Source organism: Ursus americanus, chromosome 21 (assembly GCF_024610735.1).
Source record: "Ursus americanus isolate L20-20 chromosome 21, mUrsAme1.1.p, whole genome shotgun sequence".
Classification (NCBI taxonomy): Eukaryota; Metazoa; Chordata; class Mammalia; order Carnivora; family Ursidae; genus Ursus; species Ursus americanus.
The window spans coordinates 15263852-15279799 of record NC_142147.1 but is presented as its reverse complement, the minus strand read 5'-3'; the positions used below and the strand labels follow the sequence as shown (position 1 = coordinate 15279799).

Below are 15948 nucleotides of genomic sequence, written 5' to 3'. Positions count from 1 at the left end.
TGGGGGTGCCTGGTTGGCTTAGTTGATTGAGCATTTGACTTCGGCTCAGGTCATGATCTCAGGATGCTCGAATCAAGCCCTGCATTGGGCTCTCTGCTCAGCAGGGAGTCTGCTTCTTCCTCTCCCTCTGTTCTCTCTCTTTCTCTCTCAAATACATAAGTAAAATCTTTAAGAAAAGAAACGATTCCCTGGAGTTGATTCTCTTCAAGAGTCATTCATTCATTCATTTATTTATTCCATATTTATAGAACACCCACTATGAGCTAATTACCATCCTGAGGCCAATGGCTAAACATCCTGAAACACAAGAAACTTATTGCTACAGACTTGAATGTCTGTGTCTCCCCAAAATTTGTGTATGTTAATCCCAGCCCCCAATGTGATGATATTAGGAGGTGGGGGCCTTTGGAAAATGATTAGGTCAGGAAGGTGGAGCACTTGTGAATGAGATTCATGCCCTTATGAAGAAGATCCCAGAGAGTTCCCTTGCCCCTGCCACCATGTAAGTTTACAACAAGAAGATGACCATCTGGGGGGCCTGGCTGGCTCAGTCGGTGGAGCATGTGAGTCTTGGTCTCAGGGTTGTGGGTCTGAGGTCCACGTTGGGTGTAGAGATTACTTAAAAATAAAATCTTAAAAAAAAAAAAAAAGGAGAAGAAGATGGTCATCTTCTACCAGACACCAAACCTGCTGGTACCTTGACCTTGGACTTGGACTCTGAAATTGTGAGAAATACATTTTTGTTATTTAGCAGCCACTTGGTTTTGGTATTTCCTGATAACAGCTTGAATGGACTAAGGCCCTTCTCAAAATGCTTTCCTCTTTATTTGAACCTGGAGATTGTCGTGTGCACGCTTTCATCTTTCCCTACTCTAAAACAAACCTAGCACCACAGGGTGACAAAGACAAACATCTTCAGGTCAGCCAAGGAGGCTACCTAAGCTCAGAGTTTAGAGCTAGAATGGGCCTTGAAACAGAGATGCCCATGTTTTATTCTAAAGATCTTTGATTATTATTTTCCCTGTGGGTTCTGAATTTGGGAGTTTTTACCTACCCAAAATAATGAACTTAGTAGAAGAGTGGGGAAGGATATGCATTTTGAAATACTGAAAGCTGATCATAGGGTCCAAGTAGTATATTTGAGTTCAAGGATTCCTGGGCATGAAAAGTCTTTTCAGGTCAGTGTGTTTGGCTGTTCAGCCCACCTTTTTTGGGTGCAGGGACAGGTGATTAGTTTAATGTACATATCCTAGAAGAATTTTAGCAAAATTATTTCTGCTTGACCATTTTCCAGTGTTGAGATTTTTAAAAAAAGATTTTATTTATTTATTTTAGAAAGAGAGGGAGAGAGGGAGAAGTGCGAGGGGAGGGGGGAAGGAGCAGAGAGAGAGGGACAAGCGGATTCCACACTGACCGCAAACCCAACGCAGGGCTCCATCTCATGGCCCTGAGATCATGACCTGAGCCAAACTCAGGAGTCAGATGCTTAAAAGACAGAGCCACCCAGGTGGCCCCAGCATTGAGATGTTGGACCCATTCGTTCTGTAGGTAACACACAGGCTTCAATTGTTCACTGCTTATTACCTGGTTTGTCTTTTGCTCCTCCAAAGAGTGACCATAAATAGCTGTAAAAGGCAGGGGCTTTCTTCCTCAGATTCCTAAGACTCTATGCTGCATTTGGAAGAGATTAAATGTTTGATGGACTTATACCTTAAAGAGGGAAATATGGAGTGTCGAAGAGGAGTTTGGAGGACAATCCTCAACTTATCCCCCCCTCCCCCCGCTCAGTTCAAAATATGGTGTAAGTTTAGGTCTCTAAGGTCCCTAAGGTGATAGTAGAGATGAATGTTAGGTTAAAAATGTCAAGTCCAGAGAAGGGAGCAAAAAAAGAAAAAAATGTTAAGTCTAAGTTGAGGCTGAGATTGTTCTCTGGGAAGTCTGTTATAATAAATGAACTATCTGCAAAGGCAGGGGCCCAAATGGGTGAAGGATGAAGAGTTTGGGCTCATGGTACAGCTTCCAGGCAATCACTTAAAACAGCAGGGCCGTAATCAAGGATGACACAGAAAATTAGAGCAGAGTCGGACTCTGTCCAGCTCAGAATTCTGTCAGGTGTCCTAAGTTGCACTCATCTGCCTAGAACCCAGGCAGGTTTCTTAGTCTTGCCCCAGTTTGTTTGCAAGCATCCACTTAGATAATTCTAAGGTATCTATGAACCAGAGGAGATGACATGTGGCCTTTCCTTTTACTGCCTAGCTTCTTCCTTGTTTTTTCATGAAAAGAGGCAGAGGCATAAATAAATTAAGTCCGAAGCTCCTATACAGTTCCTAGGACATATCTCCTGTTAAGGAGAGGATCTAATAATTTAAACGTAAACTCAACTGGAAAATGCCAAACATGCAGCAGTATTTTCAGAACCCGTATCACTAGTTCATAACACTCTGGCAGATGACACATCGCATTTTTGGTTTGGAAAATACCTGGTTGCTAATGGGCCATTGAACGTTACAGCTAGGAGGTTACCTGGGCAGGGGTTTTTCCAAACTACAGCTGAGAGTGTGGTGCCTGAGAATGTGAGCCCTGAACTCTGACAGTTTGGGTTCCAACATTTGTTCTGCCATTGACTTGGTATTTGACCTCGAGTGAGTGACTTAACCTCTCTAAGCCTCCATTTTATGATCTGTAAAATGGGGTAAATAACTCAGTTCCTCCCTCACTGGGTCCTGATGTGTGGATGAGATAAAGCGTGTAAAACTGTACTGTTAGAATATAGGGGTTGATTAAAGAAATCTACGCGCGCTTAAGAATCCAGCACCCCACTGCAAGTCCTTGGCTTCCTAGGAGCCAACAGCCCACAATTTGGGAGCCATGTAATGCTTGTCTAATATCCTCAGAGTAGAGAAGAACGGGAAAAAAGGTCCAGGGAGGGGAAGTGACCTTCCCACAATTATGCAGAAAGTTAGGGGTGCGGCCTGGTTTACAACTTGGGTTTCAGAATTTCTCTGTGAGCTTTTTGCAGCGTGCCTCCCTGGACATCCTCCCTTCAGGATAGAGCCACCCAAGTAATACCAAAGCATGTGTGCCTGGAGAGTCAGGAGCTTTACTGCTAGGCAGTGGTGATGGCCTGGAAGATCAGAATTTAGGGTTAGGCTGTCGGAGAGTTGCTTTGGGTAGGACAGAGAATTGTAAGGTAGTCAAAACTGTGAATTGTATTTACTGAATCACCTGATAAATGGGACTGAAAACAGGAGCATGAAGTAATAGGGCTTGTATTTCTACTTACCCTTCTTCCAAGCACATCAAAATCAATACAGTTCACACAGATCTTAAAGTCTCAAAGTCCTTTGTCTTCTGGGTAAATTTGCCTCCACCAACCAACCCAATTCAATAAGGGTTTTGTTTCCTAACAGGTAGGTTTCCTCCTCCAGGCTATTTTGGGAAACAATTAAAAGAGTTTGTAAAGTTCTTCCAGAGCTCGGATGCGCAATTAATTGGAGGGTGAAGAAGTGGAAGAAGGCTGAGGGAAGAGGCCAGGTGAGTAATTAACAGCTGGCTGAAGTATCCTGTTTTTAAATACGTTTGAACCCCAGGACACATAATTGCTGAGTTATATAAGGTGATTCAGTGAATCCTTTGTGAAGGTCTCTAGTAAAATAGTTTGGGCATGATTTCCTACTACGTCTTTCAATAAAATGAAAAAGGTACACCAGGTGATCTCCATTACCTCTTACAGTTTGCGAACATTCTATAAGTCTCTTTACTTTCTACTAGGGACAGAAGCCCCCAGAATTCTTGACAACACACAGTTGAAGGACTTTGATCTCCAGGCTGTTTTGTGAATCCTTCAGGTACCTGGCTAAGTCCCCATGACAGGTCAAATTCTAGGAGTGGTATTGATGTAAGTTTTAGGGGGAGGGACTGGTAGTGGGCTTAAGAGTGTCCCGGAACAGCCTCAGTATAAAGTAACAAACCATTTTTCTGGCAAAGATAGACCAAAGTGGGGAAAGGCAACTCAGTTTTATTTCAACTTATTTTAGGAGATCTATGTTTGAGGCCTGAACTAGTTGTAGAATTACCGAGTTAACCTTAGGTAGTTGACCTTTATGGGTCTCATTTTGTCTCTTTTTTAAAAATTTAAAAAAGAAAAATTTTAGGGGTGCCTGCGTGTCTCAGTTGGTTGGGTGACCGCCTTTGGCTCTGGTCATGATCCCGAGATCCTGGGATGAAGCCCCGCATCGGGCTCCCTGCTCAGCGGGGAGTCTGCTTCCCTCTCCCACTCTCCCTGCTTGTGCTCTCTCCCTCTCTCTCTGTCATATAAATAAATAAAGATCTTTTTTAAAAAAGAAAAAATTTAAATTATACAAATAAAACATGAGTACACCCTTTCTGTAAAGAGTTCAAACAGTGGGGTAATATATAGAATGAAAAGCAAAAGTTCCCTTTGCCCTTCCCCATTCCACTTCCCTCCCCAGGGATAACCAGATAACCTTTGGTGTCAGTTTGGTAGGGAGATGTATCTTGCCAAGCCTTTTTTTTTTTTTTTTTTAATTTTATTTGTAAGTAATCTCTACATCCAATGTGAGACTCGAACTCATGACCCCAAGATCAATAGTCCCAGGCTCTACTGACTGAGATAGCCAGGTGCTCCTTCCTAAAATTTTTTTATGCATTCAGTTATATGTAAATAGGGACAAAGTTATTTTTTTCTACACAAATGGTAACGTACTGATTATGCTATTTTTTTCTATTCTACACCTTTTTTTACTTAACAATAAATCTTGGAATCATTCCATATCAGTACATATAGATTTGCCTCATTCTTTTAAAAAACTTCATGTATTCTGTTGTATGAATGTAGCATACATTATTTAACCTGTTCCCTATTGTTTCCAATTTTGGCAGGCCCCATAAACAATGTGTCAGTGAATTTTTATACATTCATATCAGTACAAATCTGCAATTTCCACCTGTGGAATAAATCCTAGACATGGAATTACTGGATCATCGGGTCTATGCACTTTCAGTTTTGATAAACATGGCCCAAATGCTGCTACCCACAGAGGTTTTAGCAATTTTATATGGCAACATGGTATACAAAGGTGTATTCCTTATCTTTGGTCTGTTTAAGGGGCCTTTCACCACTAACATTATAATGTAAGTCTATTTATCTGTTTCCTGATTTTTCAACATTCGTTTGTGTGTCTACCACATGCTAGGCACTGTCTTAGGCGCTGAGAATACAGCTATAAACAAGACCAAAGCAATCCTTGCCGTTGTTGTATGTGGGCTCCCTGGGTCTCGTAGTTGCTTGAAAACAGAAGACACTGAGTAAATGTTTGCTGAAAGAGTTGGCCTCCAACCAAGGAAAGGCAGACGTCAAAAAGTATTTTTAGGACATTATGCTAAGTGAAATAAGCCTGTTACAAAAAGACAAATACAGCATGATTCCACCTATATAAGGTATCTAAAGTAGTCAAACTCTTAGAAAATAGAAAGTAGAATGGCAGTTGTCAGGCAGTGGAGGGAGGAAACTGGGAGTTGTTCAATGGGTATAGAGTTTCTGTTTTGCAAAATGAAAAAGTTTTAGAGATTAGTTGTACAATATGCATATAGTTAACCTTACTGTACAGTACATTTAAATATGGTTAAGATAAATTTTATGTTAAGTGTTTGACCACAATTTTTAAAAAAAGTATTTCTAGACACAAAAGGTAGTGAGACAGATGGCTGGGAGACAAGCTACTGAGTCAAGCCTAGGATGGGGTGATGAGAAGGGTAGGTTTTTTCCAAAAGGTAGAAAAAAACCAACCAGTCCACACTTCCTTCCCGGTCCTCCCACTTTTGGGAACAGGTGACCATAAAATCTTACATTCTGCTATAGATATATAGTAGCAAAGGTATGTTTCTATGCTTTTTCTTCTGAGAGCCTTTCTGATACCTCTCTGATAGATATCCGTTCTGATACCGCTTAGTGGGCATAAGGCAAAAAGAGAACCTTAGCTTCCTATCTTTCTGTAAGGGGTCCCTCCTTCAACAGGCAGAACTAGATAAGGAGAAAGTTCTGATAAAGTGAGGCAAACTAGGACCAAGTAGGAGACTACATTCCCCAGCATGCACTGCTCTCTTAGGACGCAGTTAACGACGGAGGAAGACGCGATACTTTAGCGCCAGGAATGGGGCGCGGGGTTGAGGGACGACTACACAACCCAGAACGCAAAGCGCCCCTACTCTAGTTATAGTCCGGCTTGCTTTTTGGTAACTGGCGTTCTCAGGCAAAGGGGCGCGAGGGGAGGGGAACGCAGCCCCGCTGTGTACCGGACTTGACAATTCCAAAGAGGAAGAAGAGCCGGGGAAAGTGCCTTACTCTCTCTAAGTAGTTCCCGCGCAGGGCGGCGAGGGTTTATGGGCCTCCTCCCTTATTTATTGTTTCTCAGAGGCAATGCCAGGGCCCTATTGGTCGAAGACCTCGAGGGCAGGTGGGAAGTCTGTGAAGCCCCAAATCGAAGTTATCTGCGTCTCCCCATTGGTCTTCCTCTCGAGCGCAGGCGCGAGGGCTCCTACTCCGTCCCCAGGGACGGGTGAGCGGCAATTGGCCAAAGCCCGCGAAGTAGGAGTCCGGATTGGTAGTTGCTAGCAGGAGCCTGGTTTCTTCCTTGACTTCTGCGAGTGATAGTGTGTGATTGGTTTAAATCCGCGGGCACCTGGCGGTGATTGGGCGGGAGCCACGGGCTGGGTACGATCATTGGCTGGTGCTGGGGCCATCCCTCCTCGGGCGGGCAGCGAATGATGAAATGGGAACGGGGAGGGGAAAGGCCGCGACGTGAGCGCGCGACCTCCGGCGCCATTTTGTAGAGAAACAAGCGGAGTTAACCGAAGAGGGGGTCGAGGAGAGCCGGAGTCGGGGACTCAGGAGTTTCCTGTGTCCAGCGCTGCCGGAGCCGTCTGAGGTGAGGTGGGCCGGGGTCGGTGGCTGGGGCCGGCCGGCGGTGTCAGCTACGGAACGCGAGTGCCGGTGGACGAAGGAACGGGGGTGGTCCAGGGGCCATTGGGAGCGTTTCCCGGAGCTCCGCGGAGTGAGGGGCAGTCGGGACAGGGAAGTGGCGAGACGGGAGAGGGCGGACTCTTTCGACGGCTCGCAGAGTCTTTGGGCTCTGAAGAGAAGAGGCCGGGGCAAAGGCTTCATGGAGCGGAGGGCAGAGCGCGGGGTGAGACCCGCGGTGGTCCCCGGCCCGGGCCTGGAGGCTCTGAGGGCGGCGGTGGCGGCAGTTCGGGCGGCTGGGCCTCGCTTCGCGCTGGCTGCACCCTCCTCAGACCCCACGAGTTCCTCAACTGCCCTTTTCTCTCCGGGCTTCCGGATGGGTGCAGTGGGCTTCGGCCCCCGAGGCCTAGTTCAGAGGCGAGGGTCCGTGTTTGGAGTAGTTGCAGGCTCCTGGTTCTGGTCAATCTGGAGCTCGCAGCCCCCCTTCCTCTGCCCCAGCACGTTGTCAAACCCCCGGTGTTTCGGGTGTCCGCGGGTGGGAGGGGCGGGCGGGAGCCAGCACTTCCTCATTACTTCTTGCCACAGGTTTTGTTCCACTTGCGCGCCGGGGCGCTCAGACTTTCTCCGAAGTTGGCCCTCACCCACTTGGGCCGGTGTCTGAGCTGTAGTGGCGGTTCTGCTCTCCCATGGGAAGTATCCCCCTAGTGAGCCGGACGTTTGTAGGCCTCGATGCTGGGGAGCGATTTCCTTTCTACAGGTCGTGTAGGGAGGTTGCTTAAGGCCAAACCAGATGCTCTTATTCGAAACCAGTTCCTCTGCAGAATTCACCAGACTAGCCTCATACAGATAATTACCCCCGCTAGGAGTACGATTTGTAGTTAAAAAAAAAAAAAAAAGAAAGAAAGAAAAAACGAAAGAAAATGCCTGATATCTGTGAGTTTGGAAATGCTGTGTTTAAAATAAACTTTGTGAAGTAAACTTTCCCCCTGAAGCCACCCAATCGAATGTCACATTTCTTAGGACTCTAATAAGTCTGTTTCTTTTTGTACGCTGAGTAACGATACTTAATTTCTCTCCTTATTTCTCTATAATTCTTTTGCTTTGGGAGATTTAACAGCCAATAATTTGAGTAAATATAATTGAGTATTTTGGGGGGGGGAATTCTGACCATTGCCGTCTTGACAATCTGATAGGAATAGGGATACATAGACAAAAAAATTGGGGGGACAAGTATAAAATTAGAAAGCAGGTCAAACAGATTAAGAACAAACCTCTTTTTGTTGAGGTATTTCTGTATACTATGTTAGTAATCTGTGGCTCAGGTTGACATTCTTACCCTTCTAAAGGTGGGGAGCATAGTATTTTAGCTATTAATAAGATATATGGTAACAGTTTAAATAGTCTTGTTTTAGGACCCTGCAAATTGTTACCTTGTCTAAGGGGAAAATGAGCTGGTGATACATAAAGTTTTAGGTATCTAGTTGTACTTCCACTGAAATGGTAGCATGTGGATAAAACCTGTTGAGAGTTGAGAGGGTTGGACCCTTTTCAACAAGTGTGGGTCCCAAGTCCTTCATTGGAAACTTAACTCTAGAATCAAGGCACAAAGCTTGACCATTAATAACAGAAAGCATTTCCCTTTCTTTCCCAAGATTGTAACCTTAGAAATTATAAGACAGGGTTTTGTGGCATCGTGATGGAACTGAACTGAAATGCACTTGGTTTCTAACTCAGATGGATTAGTTTCTGGCTTAGTTTTTTTTTTCCCCCCCTCTAGTCTCTCAATTTCTACTGGGCTTGTTTAAATCCTGGTCTCTTCAACATGGAATCTTGGCAGGTTAAGTACTGTGACATTTTTCTAACTTTGGGTTATGTCATTTAAAAACAAACTACTGTGTGAAGGCAGGAGAGGAAATGCTCGCTATCTCTTCAAGACATTGCTTAAAGACTAATCTCATGTTATTATTGCATGTTTCTTTTTGTAAGCATGTTTTTGGTTAGATTCTGATATGTAGTTATGAAGAGCTTTCTTTTTAACCAGTCTGAGTTGATGAAGTTGAATTTTTATTTCATTCTGCAAGGTAACAAATCTTTGGCATTCAGTGCCATGGAAGGGAATTTGTCCGTAATAATTCTGATCAAATGCTCACATGTTCTTTAAGACGCTAATTTTTGGTAAGATGTTTATGCTTCTGGAATGACCAAAAATAATACCATGACATTTTGAAATGTATTTTATGAACTTGGTATCCTTTATTAAAGTACAAAACTACTTTCAAGTCACTTAAAAATATTAACTGACCACTTTTTAAATGGCCCTCTGACCAAACTGAACTTCCTGCTGGGACGTTTCAAAATGGCATCCCACTGAGTCTTATTTTAAGAACTTACATACAGAAAAATCCAACAGTTCCTTTTCTGTTTGCTCACAATTTTTAAGAAGCTTGTTTCAAAGCTAAAATCGGCTCAAAACCTTTACGCAAGTTTATTTTAATGTACTTTTCACTCTTAGATTTGTAAGAATGTAGCAAAGCAAATAAAACAAATTGTTCGTTGAAAAGCACCTTTAAGGGGCGCCTGGGTGGCTCAGTTGGTTAAGCGTCTGCCTTCAGGTCATCGAATCCCCACATTGTGCTTCTTGCTCAGTGGGGAGCCTGCTTCTCCCTGTGCCTGCCTCTCTCCCTGCTTGTGCTCGCTCCCCCCCCCAAATAAATAAATAAAATCTTAAAAAAAACCACCACCTTTAAGAAGCCAGTAATTAGAGATGTGGACTTAATATGAAATCCTGTGTTGAGATTTGAAGGAAACACAGCCTTTGGAAGTGTAGAGTGTAGATTTAAGAAACGCAGTTCTGTCTTTAATGTTGGAAAGCTGAGCCTAAACCTCCAGGATAAAATGTTTTGTTTAATTTTGTTAACAGTTGTTAGGAAGAAATACCTAAAATGTTGACTGAGATGTTAAACTGTCTGCAGGAGAAGTGTTTGTGTGTGTGTGTTGAACTAATTATATAAAATATAAAAGCGAATGAAGGCATATTTCGAAAGACATCATCTTACTGTTCTTAATCCTCATTAAGAGCTCAGCATTTTCCATTTCAGATGATTAGCTTGAAAGTTTGTCACCTTGGATTTATAACTCATAGTTTTGAAATGCAATGTTACTTTTAAATTTTTATGTAGACTAATCATAAGAAGAGTTAAGCCTTTGTTTCAGACCCTTTCCTTCTTCCCTTCCCTGTCTCTATCCCCAGCGTGGGGGCTTGAACTCATGATGTCAAGATCGAGAGTCCCATGCTCTACTTACTGAGCCAGCCAGGTGCTCCACCCCTTGCCTTTTTTGCCGTAGCTAGCTAGCGTTCTTGCTTTTTTTTTTTTTTTTTAAGATTTTATTTATTTATTTGACAGAGAGACAGCCAGCGAGAGAGGGAACACAAGCAGGGGGAGTGGGAGAGGAAGAAGCAGGCCTCCCAGTGGAGCAGGGAGCCTGATGTGGGGCTCAATCCCAGGACTCTGGGATCACGCCCTGAGCCGAAGGCAGACGCTTAACGACTGAGCCACGCAGGCGCCCCTTGCTTTCTTGCTTTTTAAAGGGTTTATTTATTTATTTTGGAGAGAGAGAGAGAGTGCATGAGTGAGCGGGGTAGGGGAGCAGAGGGAGAGAGAGAAACCTAAGCAGAATTCTGCGCTGAGCATGGAGCCCAACGCAGGGCTCAGTCCCAGGACCCCGAGGTCATGACCTGAACTGAAATCAAGTTGGTACTCAACCGACTGAGCCACCCAGGCACCCCTTTGCAGTAGCTCTCTAATCGTCAGTATCTTTTCCCCATGATATATATTTTTTATTACGTCCGAAATATGTAAATGCATTCCAAGTGTAAATAATTCCAGGAATGTAGTTGATTCTTTATTGCCAAATTGCCTCCTAAATCACTGGCTTGAAAATGGCTATCCTCTGCTCAAAAGTCCTTCAAATCCCTTGACCTGGAGCTGTGTAAGTGTTGATCCCTCCCTACCTGTGGCATCATATTCCTATCTTATACTGTAGTCACAAGACCGTTACACAGTGGTTCCTGAATACATCTTTGCCTCTTTTACCTGGAATGTCATTGTTTGTGTCTACCAAAAAATCTATCATTCAAACTCAAATGTGTCTATATAAATCTCTGCCCTGATTTTCTTAAGCAAAATTGATTTCTTATATACGTCTTGGCCAGTTTCACTTACCTACAGCACATACTGTTTTGCCTTGCAAGTTTTCTGCCTCATTTTATAGTGGGTAATCTTCTCTTCCCCCCCAAAACATATTGCCCTGAACTGTAATTGAGTAATGCTTCATTTGTTATACTTGGGTAGATTTATAGAGTGTGTTTCTTGGAACTATGTACTTGTAATTCTGTTGATATTTTATAGATGGTTAACCTTTGAAAGCTAGTCATACAGAATTATGGTGTCATCCTTTAGGAAATTGAAGCTGAGGAAAGTAAGGTTAGACTTTTTCTTAGTTAAAGGTCAGGCTCTTACATCCTAATGTTCATTCTGTCTTTCCACATTCCGCTTGAGTTCAATACAAGGAAAAAAAAGATGTATGAATTCATCAAAAAAGAGCATAGGTGTGCCTGGGTGGCTAGGTCAGTTAAGCATCAGATTCTTTTTTAAAAATTCATGTATTTATTAGAGAGAACGCACACGAGCAAGGGGAGGGGAAGTAGACTTCTCGCTGAGTGCAGAACTCGATGAGGGGCCTGATCTCATGACCCTGAGATCATGACCTGAGCCAAAATCAAGAGTTGGACGTTCGGGGCGCCTAGGTGGCGCAGTCGTTAAGCGTCTGCCTTTGGCTCAGGGCGTGATCCCAGCGTTCTGGGATCGAGCCCCACATCAGGCTCTTCTGCTAGGAGCCTGCTTCTTCCTCTCTCACTCCCCCTGCTTGTGTTCCCTCTCTTGCTGGCTGTCTCTGTCAAATAAATAAATAAAATCTTTAAAAAAAAAAAAAGAGTTGGACATTCAACCAACTGTGGCACCCAGGTGTTCCAAGTGGCGGACTGTTGATCTCAGCTCAGGTCTTGATCTCAGGGTCGTGAATTCAAGCTCTGATTTAAAAAAAAAAAAGAAAAAGCATAATCTATATGGTTAACCATTTATTTTTTGAAAGAATGTCATTGTATAATTAAAGTCTTTGGAGGCTGGTTTGGTAGTTCAGGATTTCACTTTCATTTGGTGGATTGGATTTTAGTACATCACAAATATCTCTATTAATAATTCAGCAGAATTAAACTGTTTCTAAGGTAATTACCTAGGGAGATTTTTTTTCTTTGCTCCTAATGCGTGTTTTCCCCTGTTTTATTGACATAATTGACACACAGCACTGTATAAGTTTCATATGTATAGTATGACAACTTGACCTGCGTACATTGTGAGATACCTTCAGTGTTTATTTGGATAAGATTTTCTTAGTTGTGACCAAAGCAAATACAGATTTTTTTCCTCAGCAATTTTTTTGTAGGACAAAACACAAGATTTGAGTGTTTCTTCTCTTCAGTGTGAAAATATAAAACTCTAAACTGACAAAAAGGTGGTCTTTCCTGTTATGGTTATTGTGAGTGATCATTATTTAGCCTCAGTGTAAATTAACTTGCACTTCTTTTAAGACCTCCAAAGGATGGGGAGGGACCTAGGTTTTAAAATGTTCTTGAGCACTATAAATTGAATTCTGACAGATGAATAAGTTTCCTTTTGGTGTAGTTATATAATATATATGTATGTATATATATATACACACACATTATATATGTATATGTATTTTATATGTATATAATATGTGTTTCTTTTTAAGATTTATTAGAGAGAGGGAGTTTGTATAAGTGTGTAAGGCGGGGGACAGAGGGAGAGGGAGAGCAACAATCCCAAGCAGACTTCCGGAGCAGAGAGCCCAGCTCCAGCCCAATCCCACCACCCATGAGACCACAACCTGAGCGGAAACCAACACTTGGATGCCCAACCAACTCAGTCACCCAGGCGCTCCTGGTGTAGTTATATTTTTAAAGTAGCTCCAAGAAGGATTAATTTTTAGTGGTCAAGTATATGGTATACTATGTAGCTTTGTAATTTTGTAGTTACTACTGGGAAGTTGCTTCTGAATATTCGGTTGATTCCAGATCAAGAGAACTTAATTCTTTTCTGATTTTGGAGTAGATGTACTTTCCTGGTTCACTTTCTCAGTTTTTAAAAAATAGGGGTTTATTGGGTTCTTGGTAGGCTCAATCTGTAGAGCATGGGTCTCTTGGTCTCAGGGTCAGGAGTTCAAGCCGCGTGTTGGGCATCAAGCTTACCTAAAAAAAATTTAAAAATAGGGATTTATTTGCTAACACTAACTATGTGATACTGTGCTGATGTATGGATTGGATTAAGTCTTGTAAAATTCTGGAAGTATCTGCGAAAGGCTGTTAAATGTTCTTTAACAGTTAGTATTAAGATTCTTTCGAATCCAGTAAAATTGCTTGTTTAAAGTGACATGGTTAGGAAGCAGTTCAGCTCTTGCTCCATTTGTTAATATCATCTCATTTCAAACCTATTTGCTACTTGTTGACCATTATGCCTTTAAATATTTCCTTAACCCTTGTCAGGTGGGTTCTAAAAAAAGAAAAAAGTTTTATACTAGGCTTTTCTAAGCTCAGTAATACATAATTTTGGGATGTTCATGATTGGATTATTCCCACTTGTTTGCACTATTTAGTTTGGGTAATAGAGAGTTAAGTCTACCATGTGTATACCCACTTTTACGGCATGAATATCTTGAGACTATTCCTCTTCCTTAGGATGACTGGCTGGCTCAGTTGGTGGAGTCTGTGGCTCTTGATCTTGGGGTCATGAATTCAAGCCCCACATTGGGTGTAGAGATTATATATATATATATATTTAAAAAAAAAAAGAAACGTTAGAAAAGAGGGAGGCACCTGGCTGGCTTAGTTGGTAGAGCTTGTGACTTTTTTTTTTTTTTTTTTTAAAGATTTTGTTTGTTTGACAGAGTGTACAAGCAGGGGGAGCGCCAGGGAGAGGGAGAAGCAGGCTCCCTCTGAGCAGAGAGCCCGACGTGGGGTTCCATCCCAGCACCCTGGGATCATGACCTGAGCCAAAGGTAGATGCTTAACCGACTGAGCCACCCAGGTGCCCCAAGCTTGCAACTCTTATCTTGGGGTTGTAGGTTTGAGCCCCACATTGGGTGTAGAGATTGCTTAAAAATAAAATCTCGGGAGCCTGGGTGGCTCAGTCAGTTAAGTGACTGACTCTTGATTTCAGCTCAGGTCATGACTCTCAGGGTTGTGAGATCGAGCCCCGCATCCAGGCTCTGCATTGGATGGGCCCTGTTTAAGATTCTCTCCCTCTCCCCCCCCCCCACCTGTCTGCCTCTCTCTCTAAATAAATAATAAAAATAAAATCTTAAAAAAATTATTCCTCTTCTCTTTTCAAACAGACAAATGTGCCAAAGATCGCAGACTTTGAGTTTGTCCAAATACAAAATGTAAAAATACTTTCATATTTAGTCATGCCCAATCATTAAGCCTTCAAGTTTTCTGGCAACTGCAAAACATTGGTACGATACCTTAGTATACTAACTTAGTTTTGGGATATTTGTATAAAGCTTTGTAGAGGTCTTCTGTGTTTGGGTTTCAGTGACTAATTCTCTCATAATGTGGTATTATTATCTACCTTGCTTCTACCCTTGGTCCCTTGTAGTTTCTCAGTTGACCATCTAATGTGATTCGTAATGTTTTGAAAGTCCTGTCATGTCATCTTGTTCAAAACCACCTGTTGATTCTCCATTTGTCTTTCGTAAAAGTCAGAGTCCTTTCATTACTTACAGGATTTAACTCTGCCCTGTACCTCCTCATGTATTCCTCCTTCTCTCCAACTTAACTCTTTACCCCTCTCCCCCCAGTAGGTTTCCTTCAAGTACCCTTGGTGTCCTTGCTTTGCCTTACACACATGCCATGCACTCTCTTAGGAAGCCTTTGCACCAGCTGACCAGTCCTTTTGCCTGGAACATTTCTTCTCTCAGATGTGTGCATGGCTAAACCCTTCAACTCCATTAAGTCTGCTCAAGACTTACTTCTCGGGGCTCCTGGGTGGCTCATTTAGTTAAGCGGCTGCCTTCGGTTTGGGTCATGGTGCCTGGGTCCTGGGATTGAGTCCCACATTGGGCTCCCTGCTCATCAGGAAGCCTCCTTCTTCCTCTCCCTCTGCTGCTCCCCCTGCTTGTGCTTTCCGGCTCTCTCTCTGTCAAATAAATTAAAAAGAAAAAAAAAAAAAGACTTCTCAATAAAGCTCATTCTGACCACCACACTAATTGCAACCCTCCAGTCTCCCTTTTTGGTTCACTTTACCTTGCTGTTTTCTTTTTGTATAATACTTAGCATCTCCTAACATGTTTCATATATATTTTTTTAATACTTCATTTTTAAAATTTTTTGAAAAATTTTTAAAGATTTTATTTATTTATTTGAGAGAGAGAGGCAGCGAGAGAGGGAACACAAGCAGGGGGAGTGGGAGAGGGAGAAGCGGGCTCCCTGCTTGATGTAGGGCTGGATCCTGGGACCCTGGGATCATGACCTGAGCCGAAGGCAGACGCTTAACGACTGAGCCACCCGGGCACCCCTGTATTTCATTTTTTAAAGTAATTTTTCCTCCCAGTGTGGGGCTCGAACTCATAATCCTGAGATCAAAAGTCACATGCTCTACTGACTGAGCCAGCCAAGTGCCCCTTTTCATTATTTCTTATGATTATTATTTCTCACCTCTAGTGGGCATGCAGGAATATATATATGTCTGTTTACTGATGTATTCAAATACCTGACACATGGTAAGTACTCAATAAATATTTGGGTTAATACGTATAATAAAAATGCATAAACTGTTTCTGTGATAAGTTGTGGTAGCCACTTCACATAGTCATATACTATTTCTTACTATCTG

The 15948-nt window shown here is 42.6% G+C and overlaps 1 protein-coding gene across 7 annotated transcripts in view; it reads left to right on the top strand.

The window, feature by feature from the left end:
- The first annotated feature begins 6791 nt into the window (after nt 1–6791).
- Nucleotides 6792–15948, top strand: part of CNOT1 (CCR4-NOT transcription complex subunit 1) — a 105480-nt gene continuing 96323 nt past the window's right edge. For 6 of the 7 annotated variants that reach the window (XM_045806916.2, XM_045806913.2, XM_045806917.2 and 3 more), the window contains exon 1: nt 6792–6947. The gene's annotated coding sequence lies outside the window, so the exon portion shown is untranslated. Of the gene's footprint in view, nt 6948–8756; nt 8817–15948 lie in introns of all 7 variants that reach the window. The other variant, XM_045806912.2, reaches the window with a different exon arrangement.